This window comes from Leptonychotes weddellii, chromosome X (assembly GCF_054177405.1).
Source record: "Leptonychotes weddellii isolate Sample4059 chromosome X, ASM5417740v2, whole genome shotgun sequence".
Taxonomy (NCBI): domain Eukaryota; kingdom Metazoa; phylum Chordata; class Mammalia; order Carnivora; family Phocidae; genus Leptonychotes; species Leptonychotes weddellii.
The window spans coordinates 10,314,661-10,330,597 of NC_138385.1; the positions used below are offsets into that span (position 1 = coordinate 10,314,661).

The window sequence follows — 15,937 nt, forward strand, 5'->3', positions numbered from 1 at the left end:
ACCAGAGGCTCCCATCCCTGTCCAATGCTCAAAGCAATGGCTCAGGGGGAGACTCAGCTCATAAGAACAGAAAGTTTTGGGGACGCCTGGGTGGCTCAGATGGTTAAGCGTCTGCCTTCGGCTCAGGTCATGATCTCAGGGTCCTGGGATCAAGCCCCTTGTCGGGCTTCCAGCTCAGTGGGGAGCCTGCTTCTCCCTCTCCCTCTGCTTTTACCTCTCCTGCTTGTGCTCTATCTCTCTCTCAAATGAATAAATAAAATCTTTTAAAAAAAAAAAGAACAGTTAAGTTTTGTAGCACTCCCCAAAGGAACTGACTTTATTTGAAAGAGTCTGTGGAAATTCAAAACTAAAAGCGCTCTAGAAACAACGGAGATTTTGATGGTGAGCAGGGAGGAGGAGGCTGGTCCCTCTATAAGAGCAACAAGCTAAACCACAGGCCATATTGTTTACCAGAGATAACCCAGCTAGGAAGAGCCCTCCTGGAGTTAAAACAAACTTCAAAAACTTGCATCACGAAGCTAACTCAGCCTGAATTGAATTGAATCAAACCGTGCAGCAATTTATGCCTCAAGGATTGTTGAAAACAATAGAGAAATCAGCCAGAAATTAGTGTAGACTAACAGAAGGAGGCAGACAGCTTTACAGAGATATCAGGGAGAGGGACAAAGAGAGTCATGCTAAACCATGGTTATCCCAGGTGACTCTGCTCATGCCCCAAAGTGTGCCGTTTTAGGAGTGACATCAGAGGCTCTGCTTGTATGGTATGAATTAGATCTCAATAAAGTTACTAGAAAAGTAAGACAAGAGCAAAATCAACACTTTTCTTTTCCTCCCCTCGAACGTTATTTTAGAAGAACGTGGGCCTGCAACCTTTCTTTTGTGTTTGTGTTTATTCTGTTTTCACTTACCACAGAAGCCACGATGTGTGTCCAAAAAAAGGTAGATTTTGTGACCATTTTGCCCATTTAATCTCCTTCTTGGTGTACTTTGCGGCAGAGTTACTTAGACACCTGCAACACTGGAATAGCAGGAACATCAACTAGAGAGACACAGGGCAGGTCGAGAGGGCCTGAGGAGCTTCGTTTTTTCACTCTCTACCTGGTAGAGGTCTTGCTGCTTGGTCTCAGGCCTGCTGTGATGTCTCTTCTATGTCTATTTAAGATGACCGCATTAGACACACCCCAAGCTTAGCTCAGAAAATAGGAGCAAGTAGCAAGCCTCATATCTTTTGCAAGATTTCTTTCTTTGGAAGTCGCTGTTACACCTGAGTGATACAGAGAGACCCCAAATTTGGTATGTCCAGGGAAACAAACCATAAGAGAGTCTTAACGATAGAGAACAATCTGAGGGTTGATGGAAGGAGGCCGGTCGGGGATGTGCTAGATGCTAGATACCACAGGTGCCCTCCTTAATCCTTAAGGAGGGCACCTGTGATGAGCACTGGGTGTTGTATGTAAGTGATGAATCCATGAATCTATTCCAGAAACCAATATTGCACTCTATGTTCACTAACTAAAATTAAAAAAAAAAAATCGACATGTCCAAAATTGAGCTCCTCATCCCCTTCCCACCTCTACCACTCCTGCTCCTCCTATATTTCCAGGACCGGCAGGACACCAAGCAGAAAAACCTAGAGTCATCATAGACTCCTTCCTCTCTCTCAGCCACGCATCCAGTCCATCACTCATTTGTCTACCTCCCAAACAACTCACATCTCTCTGCTGTCTTTTCTTTTCCTCCTGGCTTAGCTCAGGCTCTCAGGCACTCTCCCTTGGACCTTCAGAGCTCAGTACCTCCTAGCTTATACCCCTGCCCTTATACTCATCCCCATCTGATTTTTTTTTTTTTTTACACAGAATCAAGTCCAAGTTTCTCAGTTCCTTAGCATGGCATAGAAGGTTCTTCATTATCTGACCCCTGTGTATCATCCAAACTTCACCACTCAACACTCCATGCTCAGGCCAATCTCCATACTCTTGACCATGCTTTTCCCTCGGGTTGGCTGCATTCATGGCCCTTCCTCTGTTTTCCTCCAGCTCTTTATACATGACCCCATCTCTGTACTGTACTGAAAGTCTTAGTTTACTTGGAGGCTTTCCCTGTTAGACTGTGAGCTCCTTAAACACATGGCCTGTGTCTTATTTTTCTTTATCTCTCCAGTTCCTAGCACAGGACTTGGCCCAGAGGGCATGCTTACAATGCATGCTGCAAGAGCGACTCCCAAGTTGTTGCTCGATCAATATTTATCAACTTTAAACTTCCTGATTCTGTTTTAAGAATTTTTTTTTATTTTTAAGTACTCTCTACACCCAACATGAGGTTCAAACTTACAGTCCCGAGATCACGAGTCATATGCTCTACCAACTGAGCCAGCCAGGCGCCCCGAATTTCCCGACTCTTCACACTTGATGATACAGTTGATAGTTGGTTAGACGCACCTCCTCCATGCTCCCAGGGTGCACCCCTACCACTGGGATTATCACCCTCTACTTGTATGGTATTTTCTTGTTTATTTACTTTTTGGACTCCTCACGAAATGGTATCAGCTCGTGGAGAGAAGGGCCCAGGTCTTGTCTTGCTCGCTGCTGAATCGTTGGTGCAGAGCTGACGCAGTATGCACGGCAGAAAGGACCCTCTGGGCAGGCAAGCAGATGTGACAGGAGAGATTGTGCTGGGCATGCCTAGTTCTTCTGCCCCATTGCACCAACCAGATGGAGTGTGGCGAAACCGGCGGCGTTGCTCTAGCAGAAGTCCTCGTGATAGAGACACAAGCCCAGAGACATGGAGGATGGCACCAACAATGATTACCAGCGAAGCCAGATGAAAACCATGGCACGAACTCTCAATAGGGTCCAGTTGTTGCCACAGAAAGCTTTTGGAAGGAATTTTCTTCCTTGGCAGCTCCTGAAGAGTTGAGAGGCAAGACAGAATCTAGACAGAGTAAGACTGTTCCAGAGGACTGTGTTGAGAATTGGGCTAGTCCTTGCAGGATGGGGATCAATTGTAACCAATTTAACTTAAAACACAGAATTTTAAAGGAGCATGCCTGTGGTCAAGTAGAGATGAAACCACAGAATCTTTGAGGGAGTGCCAGCATTCAGGTGTTGATAAAGCATAAAATGCCTCCTCTCCCATGCTCCCTCTTCCATGTCCTCCTCCCTATTAAGGCCCCCCTTTTCAGCACACGAGCACCAGCAGAATTACAGGTGTCCCTCTAAGAACCAAGAAAAATCAGCTGACCACTTTCTGGTGCTACTTGCGTGAAAACACAAAGACATACTGAATATTCGTCAGTGCCAGGGTTATGTGAGTCGGCCCACACAAAGGCAAACAAACTTCGTCATCCCTCTCAAATGAACCAGTAGCAAAGGGTAATGCTATTTATTTGATCTGGCCCATGCTCACTGTCACTTTGAACAAAAGAGGAGAAAAGCTTTGCCAGAGAAGAGACTCCTTTGTAGTTGGACTCTGGGATGTCTGGGTTTGTTATACACCTCCACCCCACTGCCCACCTCCTAGACGTCCCAACTCTAATATTAACTTCTGAAGTAAAGGTTGAACGAAACTACTTTTGTTTGGGAAATTTCTTGAGATTTCCAATAATGACCACAGACACTGTAAAGTGGGTCTGAGCCCTAAATCTGGGTTTCACTCCCTTGGAAGAAGGGAATGTACAAGAACATTTGCTGACTGTCCACTGTGAGTCAGGTACTGAGCTATGCACTTTACACGTGCTCTTTCCTTGAACCCTTTTCTGAAGAACCCACAGAGGTAGGCATTCCCATCCCTGTTTCCATATAAAGCGTTCAAGGCTCCAGAAGAGTAAAAAAAGAAGAGTAAAAGTTTTCCCAAGGTCACAAGGCCATGAATGATAGGACTGGCCCACAAATCCAGCTCTGGCTCACTCCAATGCACCCGTCCTTGCTTGCCGCCCCACCATACCACACTCTTCCTTCCTGGTTGCTTGAGACGACTGCATCTAGCCGTAGGTGATATGCCGCGTCTACAAGTCAATATTCAGGAAGATCATCAATTCAAGTGGCAATTGTTTTATGATGGCTTCTTTATTCGCAATGCAGGTGTGACCGTGGATTTCCCACTAGCCAGAAAATTGTGCGTGTTGTACTACTCTAATCATCACAAGGCTTTAAATAAATACTACATGATTTCTACCCTTTCCCTCATATCTCAAAACAGAGAGACGGCGATGCACCATTCAGTATATGACACTGAAACCCCATTTAGGCTTTTACCAAATTCGTTGAACTATAAGTCAAACACTGAATGAAGGGACTTATGAGGTGAACACAGTAAAAATGCATAGCTTTCCAGACAGGCCGCTGATGGTGGGTGTGCATAAATTCATGTACAGGTGCTATTAATTTTTAATTTATCATCTGTAGAGTCTGTACCTCTAAATGACATTTTTGGGGTCTCTAATTGGGAAGTGTTCCAGGATGAGTATCGGGGTGGGAGGGATATTCCAAACCCATACCTGTTCAGATAAATGGAGACATCATTAGCAACAAGAAGTAAGTGATCATGGCTTCTCTCGTTTTTCATAAATTACACTAAATAACCATAATGCTGCAATTTAGTGGTCCAAAGTTCATTCTATTCAGCAGGCCATCCATAGTCAACAGTTTAAAGAAAAGAGACCTGCTGAGAAAATAGTGGTCTAATCAGATGCCATAAAATCGAGCTGATGAGATGAGTCCCATTTCTTTTTTTGTAAGGGGATTCTAATGAAGCAATGCTCAGAGGGGATTCATAACTTTGGGCCCCCTGTTTCATTATTCAGGTCAGCTGTACCCAGGTCCAAATGAAGCTAAGGAACCTAGTCCCACAGACTATAGGTAGATATGCTGTGTTATGCAGGTGACTTCTTAAATCCCAAATTCCTAGCTGCCAAATTCTACACACTGTCTTGGTTCTTAAACGGAATTTGAGGAAGCTTTGGGAAAAAAGGCAAATCAAAGAGAACAGTAATCAAATTCAAAGTACTGCAAAATGATGCCTCACACACTAATTCATCAGAAGCTGAAAGTGGGGGACAAGAGGGCTCCATTTGTGTACCTCAACATACCAGCTCGCACAACGAGGTAAACACCTCCAAGGCTCAGGTGGACAAACACAGGCAGGTTCAAGAGGGAAGTGTCCGTGCCATATCTAGCACATCTTCCTCTCTGGAAAGAACCTGAGAAGGGAGGGGAAGGCAGCGTGATCATCTATCTAACATCTGACAGTCAGGCCCGTGGGCCTCAAGAAATCATCCACCTGTCGCTATATAAGTATCTTCTCCCAGGTGAAAACAGCTGGTAGTTCCTACATTTATTCCACTTATACTTTTCCACTGGAATATAATTTCTCAGTGGAATTATTTTTTTTAAGATTCTTTTTTAAAAGATTTTATTTATTCATTTGAGAGGGAGAAAGAAAGAGCTCGCACAAGCAGGGGGAGAGGCAGAGGGAGAGGGAGAAGCAGACGCCCCGCTGAGCAGGGAGCCCGATGCGGGGCTTGATCCCTGGATCATGACCTGAGCCAAAGGCAGACGCCTAACTGACTGAGCCACCCAGGTGCCCCTTTTTTAAGATTCTATTTATTTAAGAGCGAGCGAGAGAGAGAGAGACACCGCTCGAGAGCAAGTGGGCGGGGGGGGGCAGGGAGAGGGACAAGCTGACTCTGTGCTGAGCATGGAACCCATTGCAGGGCTTGATCCCACAACCCCGAGATCACGACCTGAGCCGAAATCAAGAGTCTGATGTTCAACCTACTGAGCCACCCAGGAGCTCCTCTGGGAATTATTTTTAAAGCAACTCCAATGTGGTAAGTAGAAAATGGATATATTTCCTTTTGGCAGCATTGAATAGATTGGGGATGTATTTTTAATGCCCTACCTTCAGCACTGGAAACCAGACAGGGGAATCAATCAGCAGCTTCTGCCTCCTCAGATCCCTGCCCCTACCACCTGATTGTGTCTCACTTTCTTACAGGGGGAAACTGAGACCCTGGAGAGAAAGGAGCTCAAGTTGCTAAGATTGAATGAGGCAATGCATACAAAGTTCTTAGCAAGGCGCCTCGTATATAATAAGCACTGAAATGATAGCTAATGTTGTTACTATTACCATCACTGTCATTATCATAGGAAGAGGTATATCACTTTTTAATGTCCTTTTTAATATTTATTTTTATTTATTCCTATTTTGTTTTATTGTGGAAAGAACACTTAACATGAGATCTACTTTTAACACATTTAAGTGTCCAATATATTATTGTTAACTGTAGGTCCAATGTTGTACAGCAGGACTCCAGAATTTATTCATCTTGCTTGACTGAAACTTTATGCCCATTGGTTAGTAACTCTCCATTTCCTTTCCCCCAGGCCCTGGCAACCACCATTCCACTCTTTGATTCTATGAATTCGACTATTCTAGGTACCTCATGTAAGTGCAATCATGAAGTATTTGTCTTTCTGTGACTGGCTCATTTCACTTTGTATAATGTCCTCAAGGTTCATCCATGTTATCGAATATTGCAGAATTTCCTGCTTTTTTAGAAAGCTGAATAGTATTCATTATTATGTATATACTACAGTTTCTTTATCCATCCACTGGTCAATGGACATTGAGATTGTTTCCACACCTTGGTTATTGTGGATAGTGCTACCATGAACGTAGGAGGGCTAATACCTCTTCGAGCTACTGATTTTAATTCTTCTGGATAAATACCCAGAAGTGTGATTGCTGGATCATATAGTAGTTCTATTTTTAATTTTTTTGAGAACCCTCTATGCTGTAGTGGCTGCATCGTTTTGCATTCCCACCAACAGTGCACAAAGGCTCCAATTTCTCCACATTCTCGCCAACATTTGTTGTCTTTTGTTGTTTTGATAAGAGTCATCCTGATGGGTGTGAGGTGATATCTCATTGTTGTTTCGATTTGCATTCCCCAGATGATTATTGATGCTCAGCACTTCTTACATACCTGCTGGCCATTTGTATGGTCTTCTTTAGAGAAATTTCTATTCAAGTCCTTAGCCCATTTTTCATTGGGTTGTCAGGGTGTGTTGTTGTGTTTTTTTTTTTAACTATTGACTTACAAGGATTCCTTGTATATTTTGGAGGTTAATCTTGTATCACATATATGGTTTGGAAATATTTTGTTCCATTCCATAGATTGCCTTTTCTCTCTGATGACTTGTTTCCTTTCCCATGCAGAAGATTTTGGGTTTGATGCAATCCCATTTGTTTCTTTCTTATTTTGTTGCCTGTGCTTTTGGTGTCATATCCATGAAATCACTGGCAAGACCAATGTCATGAAGCTTTTCCCCTATGTTTTCTTCAAGAAGTTTTATAGTTTCAGGTCTTACATTTAAGTCTTTAATCCATTTTGAGTTGATTTTTGTGTATGGCGCAAGATAAAGGTCCAGTGAAAAGTCTTTTGAATGTAAATACTCAGTTTCCCCAATACCATTTGTTAAAGGGACAGTTCTTTTCCCATTGTTTATTGTTAGCAACCTTGCCAAAGATCAGTTGACTATATATGCAGGGAATTGTTTCTGGGCTTTCTGTTCTTTTCCATTAGTCTGTATGTCTGTCTTTATGCCAGTACCATCCCGTTTTGACTACTGGAGCTTTATGCTATATTTTGGAATCAGCAAGTATGATACCTCCAGGTTTATGCTTTCTCAAGATTGATTGACTATTCATGGTCTTTTCTGGTTAAATATGAATTTTAGAATTGTTTTTCTATTTCTGTAAAAAATGCCTTTGAGATTTTGATAGAGATTGTACCAAAACTGTGGACTGCTTTGGGTAGTATGGATGTTTTAACATTATTAATGCTTGACATGGAATGTCTTTCCATTTGCTTGTGTCTTGTTTAATTTCTTTCATCAGTGTTTTGTAGTTTTTAGTATACAAGTGTTTTACTTCCTTAGTTAAGTTTATTGCTAAGGTTTTTTTTTGAGGTTATTGTAAATGGGATTGCTTTCCTAATTTCCTTTTCAGATAGTTCTTTGTTAGTGTATAGAAAAGCAACTGGTTTGGGGGTGCACCTGGGTGGCTCAGTTGGTTGAGCGACTGACTCTTGGTTTCGGCTCAGGTCTGGGATCGAGTCCCATATTGGGCTCTGCACTCAGTCTGCCTGAGATTCTCTCTCCCTCTCCCTCTGCCCCTTCCCCAGCTTATGCGCGCTCTCTCTCTCTCTCAAATAAATAAATAAAATCCTAAAAAAGAAAAGCAACTGATTTTTTAATGTTGATTTTTGTATATTGCAACTTTACCACACTTGTTTACCCTTTCTAACAGTTTTTTTTTTTAATGTAGTCTTTAGGATTCTCTCTATATAAGATCATGTCACTGGCAAACAGATACAATTCCACTTCTTCATTTCTGATTTGCATGCTTTTTATTTCTTGTTCTTGACTAATTGCTCTAGCTAGGACTTCCAGTACTACGTTGAATGGGGGTGGCAAGAGTGGGCACCTTTGTGTTGTTCCTGATTTTAGAGGGAAAACTTCCAATTTTTCACCATTGACTGTGTTAGCTGTGAGCTTGCCATATATGGTCTTTATTATATTGAGGTACATTCCTCTATACTTAGTTTGTTGAGAGATTTTTTTTTTAAATCATGAAAGGGTGTTGAATTTTGTCAAATGCTTTTTCTGCATCTATTGAGATGATTGTGTGATTTTTATCTTTTATTCTGTTAATGTGGTGTATCACATTAATTGATTTTCATATGTTGAACCACTAATTGCATCCTAGGGATAAATCTCACTTGGTCATGGTGTATGATCCTTCTAATATTCTAATATGCTGTTTGATTTGGTTTGCCAGTATTTTCTTGAGGATTTTTGCATCTGTATTTACCAGGGATATTGGTCTGTAGTTTCCTTTTCTTGTGATGTCTTTGTCTGGCTTTGGTATCAGGGTAATGCTGACCTCATAAAATAACTTGAAAGTGTTCCCTCCCCTTTAATTTTTTGGAAGAGTTTGAAAAGGATTGGCATTACTTCTTCTTTAAATGTTTGGTAGAATTCACCTGTGAAGCTATCTGAGTTTTGGTTGTTAGGAGGTTTTCTTTTTCTTTCTTTCTTTCTTTCTTTTTCTTTCATTCTTTCTTTCTTTCTTTCTTTCTTTCTTTCTTTCTTTACTCTTAATCCCCTTCACCTATTTCACCCATCCCCCCACCCACATCCCCTCTGGTAACCATCAGTTTGTTCTCCATAGTTAAGAGTCTGGTTTTTTTGTTTTTCTCTTTTTTTCTTTGTTTTGTTTCTTCAATTCCACGTATGACTGAAATCATATGGTATTTGTCTTTCTCTGACTGACTTACTTACCATAATACTCGCTAGCTCCATCCATGGTGTTGAAAATGGCAAGATTTCATTCTTTTTTATGGTTGAGTAATATTCGTGTGTGTGTGTGTGTGCGCGCGCGCACGCGTGCAATGTATGGTGATTAACATAACAAAAAAAAAGAACCTTTTTTTTCTGTGGCATCAGTTGCAATGTCTCTTCCTTCATTTTGGATTTTATTTATTTATGTCCTCTCTTTTTTTCTCAATCTAGCTAAGGGCATGGTGATTTTGTTTATCTTTTCAAAAAGCCAATTCTTAATTTCATTGATTTTTAAAATTATCTTTCTAGTCTCTATTTCATTTATTTCTGCCCTAATCTTTGTTATTTTCCTCTTTCTGATAATTTTGTACTTTCTTCTTTTTTTAGTTACTTGAGATATAAAGTTAGATTGTTTCTTTGAGATCTTTCTTCCCTTTTATTTTTATTTTTTAAAAATATTTTATTTATTTACTTGAGAGAGAAGGAGCAGGGGGAGGGGCAGAGGCAGAGGGAGAAGCAGACTCCCCACAGAGCAGGGATCTGGATGCGGGGCTTTATCCCAGGATCCTGGGATCATGACCTGAGCCAAAGGCAGCCACTTAACCAACTGAGCCACCCAGGTGCCCCAATTTAATAGAAGTGATTTATTGCTATGAGTCTCCCTCTTTTTTTTTTTAAAGTAGGCTCCATGCCCAGCGTGGAGTCCAATGTGGGGTCCAAACCCATGACCCTGAGACCAAGACCCGAGCCAAGATCAAGAGTTGGATACTCAACCAACTGAGCCACCGAGGCACCCCTGAATTTTCCTCTTAGTACTGCTTTTCCCGATCCCATAACTGTTGGTGTTATGTTTTCATTTTCATTTGTCTCAAGGCATATTCAAATTTCCTTTTTGATTTGTTCTTTGACCCAATGATGTTTAAGAGGTATATCACTTTAAATATGTTGAAAGTTATATAGGATTTTTGTTTTCTAAGACCACAGTGACACTTTTTGTGGCCGGCATGAGATCGCCAAAGTGAGATCAATTGTCTTGCCAGGTGAAATCCTTTCAGTACAGCTTGATCCACCTTAACTAAACAGTAAAGCAAGTGACTAGGGAGCCATAGTTCAAATAAAGCAGATTTCTCTTCTCAACATTACATGGCTTAGAAACCAGGAATCAGGGGTAGCCCACCTCTGGCCTCATTCATTAATTCAGCAAACACTGGCTGAACACCCACCCACAATTGCCAGGCCCACTGTTGGATGCTGGGGAGAGTGATGAGCAAAAGAGATACAATCCTTGCCTTCGTGTAGTTTACAGTCTGGTGGTGGGGGGAATGAGGGGAAGGGGAGGAGGCAGATATTGAACTTAACGTACTAGAAGGTTGTGTGCTTGAAACAATGTGCATGATTCTGAAATGAGTATATCAAAAGGAAATTTCCCAGAAAAAGTAACAGGAAAGGTTTCAGTCTGTCACTTCTAGTTCCTGAGCCCAGGTGCCTGTGGTCAATTATTTGCTTACCAGCCATAGGCAAAAGAAATCACTGAAGCTGCTCCTCAGTCTGACTTCTTCACCCAGAGGACGAGGCAAAAGCATGGGAAGAAACTCAAGGAGACCACTTCCACCCTTACACGGCCCCATGTGAGGGTGAAGTTAAATACAGGTCACATGTGATACCCCTCTCCAAGCCTATGGGAGTGAAGAAGAGGTTATAACTGCCCTCACTGGTGACTTGCTCTGACCATTCATCCTTTTGGCACATATTTATTGAGCTCCTACTAGATCCCAGTGGATACACAGTGGTCCCTGCTCTCACAGAGCTCACATTCTAGCGATTCCCCCTGCATCACCAGCCAGTGGTGGTGATCTCATGCTTTGTGGACCACGCTGTGCACAGTGGTTCATTTATGCACTTAAAGGTAAGAGAGAGCTAAATACAGATGGAGGTGGACTGGAAGTGTATGCGAGGCAGAGAGAACAGCAAATGCAAAGACCCGGAGACGAGAACAAGCTTGGAGTGCATGAGTGGCAGAGGAAAGGTCAGTGGGGTCAAAGCCTAGTGAGTGAGAGAAAGATCGGTGGCAGAGAAGGCTGGAAAGGCTTCTGGCTTGTGTACATGACTACACGGTAGTACCATTGACAGGGATAGGGACCATGGGAGGAGAAGTTTACTAAAAACCGCCACAGCTCCCTCCTCATGGCACAACTTTACCACATGACTATCCTAGGCTTGAGGTCACTAAGGACATTCTTAACTAAGAGGCAAGTTTTCAAAGTCTATTTGTGAATCAACTGTTTAGAACCCAGAGTTTGCTGTCCCATAAGGTAATGTTATATGAAGCCAGCACATGGGCTGTTGTACTAGAAGTGTTAATTTTCTTGGACCCACACGTGTGGCTGGAGTAAACCCAGACGAAGTGCCATCCGTGGAGAGGTTCTGTCAATGTCAAGGCCCTGGAGCAGCCGTTGACATCCGAATGCTGCCTGTAGCTCAGTTAGCGCTCACCAAATATCAATGAGCTCCCCACATTCTCCAGACCCCTTCTAGTTGGGCAAGACCATGTGATTAGTTCAAGCCAATGGACCATGAGCAGAAGTGACAGGAGTCAACCCCAGGCCAGAGCACTTAATCACTAGTAAACAACTCTCTTTCTAGATGACCACCAAAGAGGTTATGTGTTCCTGATAGTGTAGCTACAGGATGGAAGAGGTACTTTCAGTCTAGGTTTCTGAGTGACTACGTGGTGCAAAGCCACACTGACCCACGTAAGACAGGTAGCGTGTGAGCAGAGCGGAACGTGTGTTCCCTTAAACCACTGAAATGGTAGGTAGTTACCACAGTGTAAGTTGGCCTACCTTGACTGGCACGGTGGTGGTCTCCCCTTGGCCCTCCCCCATGTAGCACGCCCTATTTGGAGGAGGGGTCAAATTGGCCATACATAATACACTCCTTTCAGATATCTAGCTAGGTTTGCCTGCCTACTCACTTCCTCCACATGCTAATGTTTGCTCCCATTTCCTCCACTCCCTGGCCACACAGCTTGGCTTTCAATAACTGCTCCCCACTGCCTACCCAGCTTTATGACATAGTCACATGCCCTTCTCTGGCTTACTGACTTCGAGTTCCCACTTACTTCTCTCTGCACACTCTTTTGATTTAGGCATCTTTGCAGCTCTATCCAGGGTACTGTCACCATCAACCCTAGCACTGTGGAAGCCTCACTGAGCCCCATCCCCACAAGGTAAAAGGAAGTTGGGTAACAGGAAAGAAGCTAACCACCGCTTTTTGCTGAGGAAGCAAAACGGAACACAAGGTATGGAAGGTAAAGGTAAGACTGCCGATGAGAAGTGGGGCCAGGAGCAGTGGGGACCAGTGCAGAGTGTGAAAGGGCTCAGGCCCAAAGCTCTGAACGGTGCCTGGTTGACGGAGACGAATTCCCAGACCACTTCTGTGTGTGATGCAGAGGCAGGCCCCACAGCTTCAGAAAACTGAAAAGGTAGGCTAGGACAGCTCTAAAACTCAAGGATCCAGATACCAGGATTTCTGGGAGAACATCTTCCGAGCGCTGTAGCTCAGCCTGACAAGAGTACAGTTGTGCTCCAATGCCCTGGCAGATGCAGTAGGGAGAGTCCCACCCAGGCAAGCAGAGGATGCAGGAACCACTGGTGACTTCTACAGCTGAGGGCAGTCTCCAGTGTTGGGACCCGGATTGAAGTCTCGGAATTTTTTTTCTCCCATGAAGGGGAATCTGTTTAAATTCATACACTGTGGGGCGCCTGGGTGGCTCAGTTGGTTAAGCGGCTGCCTTCGGCTCAGGTCATGATCCCGGGGTCCTGGGATCGAGCCCCGCATTGGGCTCCCTGCTCCGCAGGAAGCCTGCTTCTCCCTCTCCCTCTGCCTGCCTCTCTGCCTACTTGTGCTCTCTCTCTCTATCTCTCTGTCAAATAAATAAATAAAATCTTTAAAAAAAATTTAAAAAATAAAGTCATACACTGAGAGCTGCTTAGCGTCTGCTGTGTTTGTGTCTGAAGCAGTCTAAAGTCAGACCATATCCACCAAAAGTGGGGGACCTCTTGTGTACAATGTCATGGTAACTTTTGTATAAGGAGCTTTCTCTCCACCCCTCCACCCCCGCCCAACTGAAGTTGGATACTAAGCAAGACAGGAGAATAGGAAATAGATGTCCTTGGGGCCAGAAAAAAAGGACATCATGAGATATTAGCTCTAGATAGCTTACTTCCACAGCTGGCTGGAACATAACGTCTCTGATCCTATGCTGTCATCTCTCATCCCCTAACACAACCACTTTCTCTCTCATAGATACATGACCTAACTCTTTTGTAGGAGGAGCAAAAGCCAATAGCTATATTTTTTCTTTCCCTCTAGCTCACCATCACACCTTGCACTTAGTATGTTTGTTGCCCTGAGATGTTTCTATCTGAAGAGCAACCATTCCAGTACTTTTACTTTTCCATTCTTTCCTTTTCCATGAACACCAAACCATTTCACTTTGCCTTTTTTTAAAGTTTATTTATTTATTTAAAGTAATTTCTACACCCAGCGTGGGACTGGAACTCATGACCCCGAGGTCAAGAGTCACATGCTCTTCCAACTGAGCCAGCCAGGCACCCTCATTTCACTTTGTTTTACCTTTTTTCCATCAACCCTAGAAATACCAAAACATTATGCAATGGAAGTACTAAGATTTCAAAATGAATATATGCTTGCTTCTCTTCCTCCTTGGAGACTCATCAGGACCACAGGGGACACTCAACTAACAAGTATCTACTGCACATCTATAGTGTGCTAAGCAGGTAACAGCTGCAAGATAGTTATAGCTCCTCGGAGAAAGCTCCAGACACAAGGTGGTATTGTCACTAATAGTTTCCATGTCATTTGCTTTCCTCACATATTAGAATGTTGCTGGTTCTAATTACTCACGTCATCATTGTTGTTGGCTTTATGTTTCTCCGTGTCCTCGTAGACAAGGCAGTTCTAGATATTATCACAGGTAACAGGCCAAGAAAATTCCATTTATTTTGATTAGTTATCATTTGTAGAACAATTTCTGGTTCTTCTAAAGAGTATTCACAGCACTTCCCAGTAGGGTCTTGTGCCAAGTACTTGACAAGACATGAAAAGTTGAAATGTTTTAAGTTGAATTTCACATTCCTCAGGGAACAATGTTTTAATGCCAGGTCCAGCAAACTATATGACCCATGGGCCAAATCCTGCCCCCCGGCCACCTGTTTTTGTAAATAAAGTTTTATCAGAATACAGCCATGCCCATTTTTAAAAACATAATGTTTATAGCTGCTTTCATGCAACAACAGCGGCGGATAGGTGAAAACAATGGAAACAGTTTCCATGTATCGAATGCCCAGTGTTTGCCATGGCTGTCACGTTCATTATTTCACCCAACCCACATGATCCACATGATCCCTCTAATGTGATAATAGCGGGCATTTATTGTACTAATCAGAGTTTTGTTCTTAATCTGGTGTCCATCAGTTTGGATGGGAAAAGATTACAACTTAATTTCCATTAATCTCTAACTGAAAGCAATCATTCCTTCAATTATGAATGTAGGTAACAAATCAAAGTCATATTAACTATACCTGAGACTTTATTACCAGTAGAAATATCACAGATACTTTTTTTAAAATAAAGAGTAGCTTTTTATTTATTTATTTATTTTTTAGAGAGGGAGGGCAGGCGGGAGGGGCAGAGAGAGAATCTTAAGCAGGTTCCAGGCCCAGTACAGAGCCCTTCGTGGGGCTCGATCTCACGACCCTGAGATCATGACCTGAGCTGAAATCGAGAGTCAGATGCTTAACCGACTGCACCACACAAGCACCCCTATCACAGATACATTTTTTCTAAAGATTTATTTATTTGAGAGAGAGAGAAAGAGGGAGAGCACGGGGAAGGGTAGAAGGAGAGAGAGAAAGAATCTCCAGCAGACTCCCCTCTGAGCAGGGAGCCTGATGGCGGGGGGTGGGGGTGGGGGGGAACACTCGATCCCATGATCCTGAGATCATGACCTGAGCCGAAATCAAGAGACAGAGGTTTAACCGATTGAGCCAACCAGGCGCCCCACAGATATTTTTACAGTACATTGCAGTCGCCAGAATCTCACAATACCATTTTGTTCATTATTGCTTTGAAATAATGGCAGATATGAGCCTGCTAAACCTTGTTACTTATTTAATGCACTATTAAGGAAGCACATATACCACAAATTTGTTTTTAAAATACACTGACACCGGGGCGCCTGGGTGGTTCAGTCAGTTAAGTGTCTGCCTTCGGGTCAGGTCCTGATCTCAGGGTCCTGGGATCAAGCCCCACGTCGGGCTCTCTGCTCCTGGGGTGTCTACTTCTCACTCTCTCTCGCTCTTGTTCTCGCTCTCTCTCAAATAAATAAATAAATCTTTAAAAAATAAAATACACTGATACATTTATTTCACTATAACTAATTTCCCCTTTGTAATCTGAAGTATTGTATTTATGCATTTAAAAGTATTATTCTGAAAAGGGGTCCAGAGGCTTTGACTGACAAAAGAAGCCATGCATAAAAAGGTTAAGAAGGTCTATGCTGGGTGCAT

The 15,937-nt window shown here is 42.9% G+C and overlaps 1 long non-coding RNA gene across 1 annotated transcript in view; it reads right to left on the reverse strand.

Annotated features, from left to right (window-relative positions):
- Positions 1 to 1,635: 1,635 nt before the first annotated feature.
- Positions 1,636 to 15,937, reverse strand: part of LOC145717771 (uncharacterized) — a 384,058-nt gene continuing 369,756 nt past the window's right edge. Inside the window, exon 4 of the long non-coding RNA XR_014141176.1 lies at positions 1,636 to 2,904. This is a non-coding gene — a long non-coding RNA (uncharacterized LOC145717771). The remainder of the gene's footprint in view (positions 2,905 to 15,937) is intronic.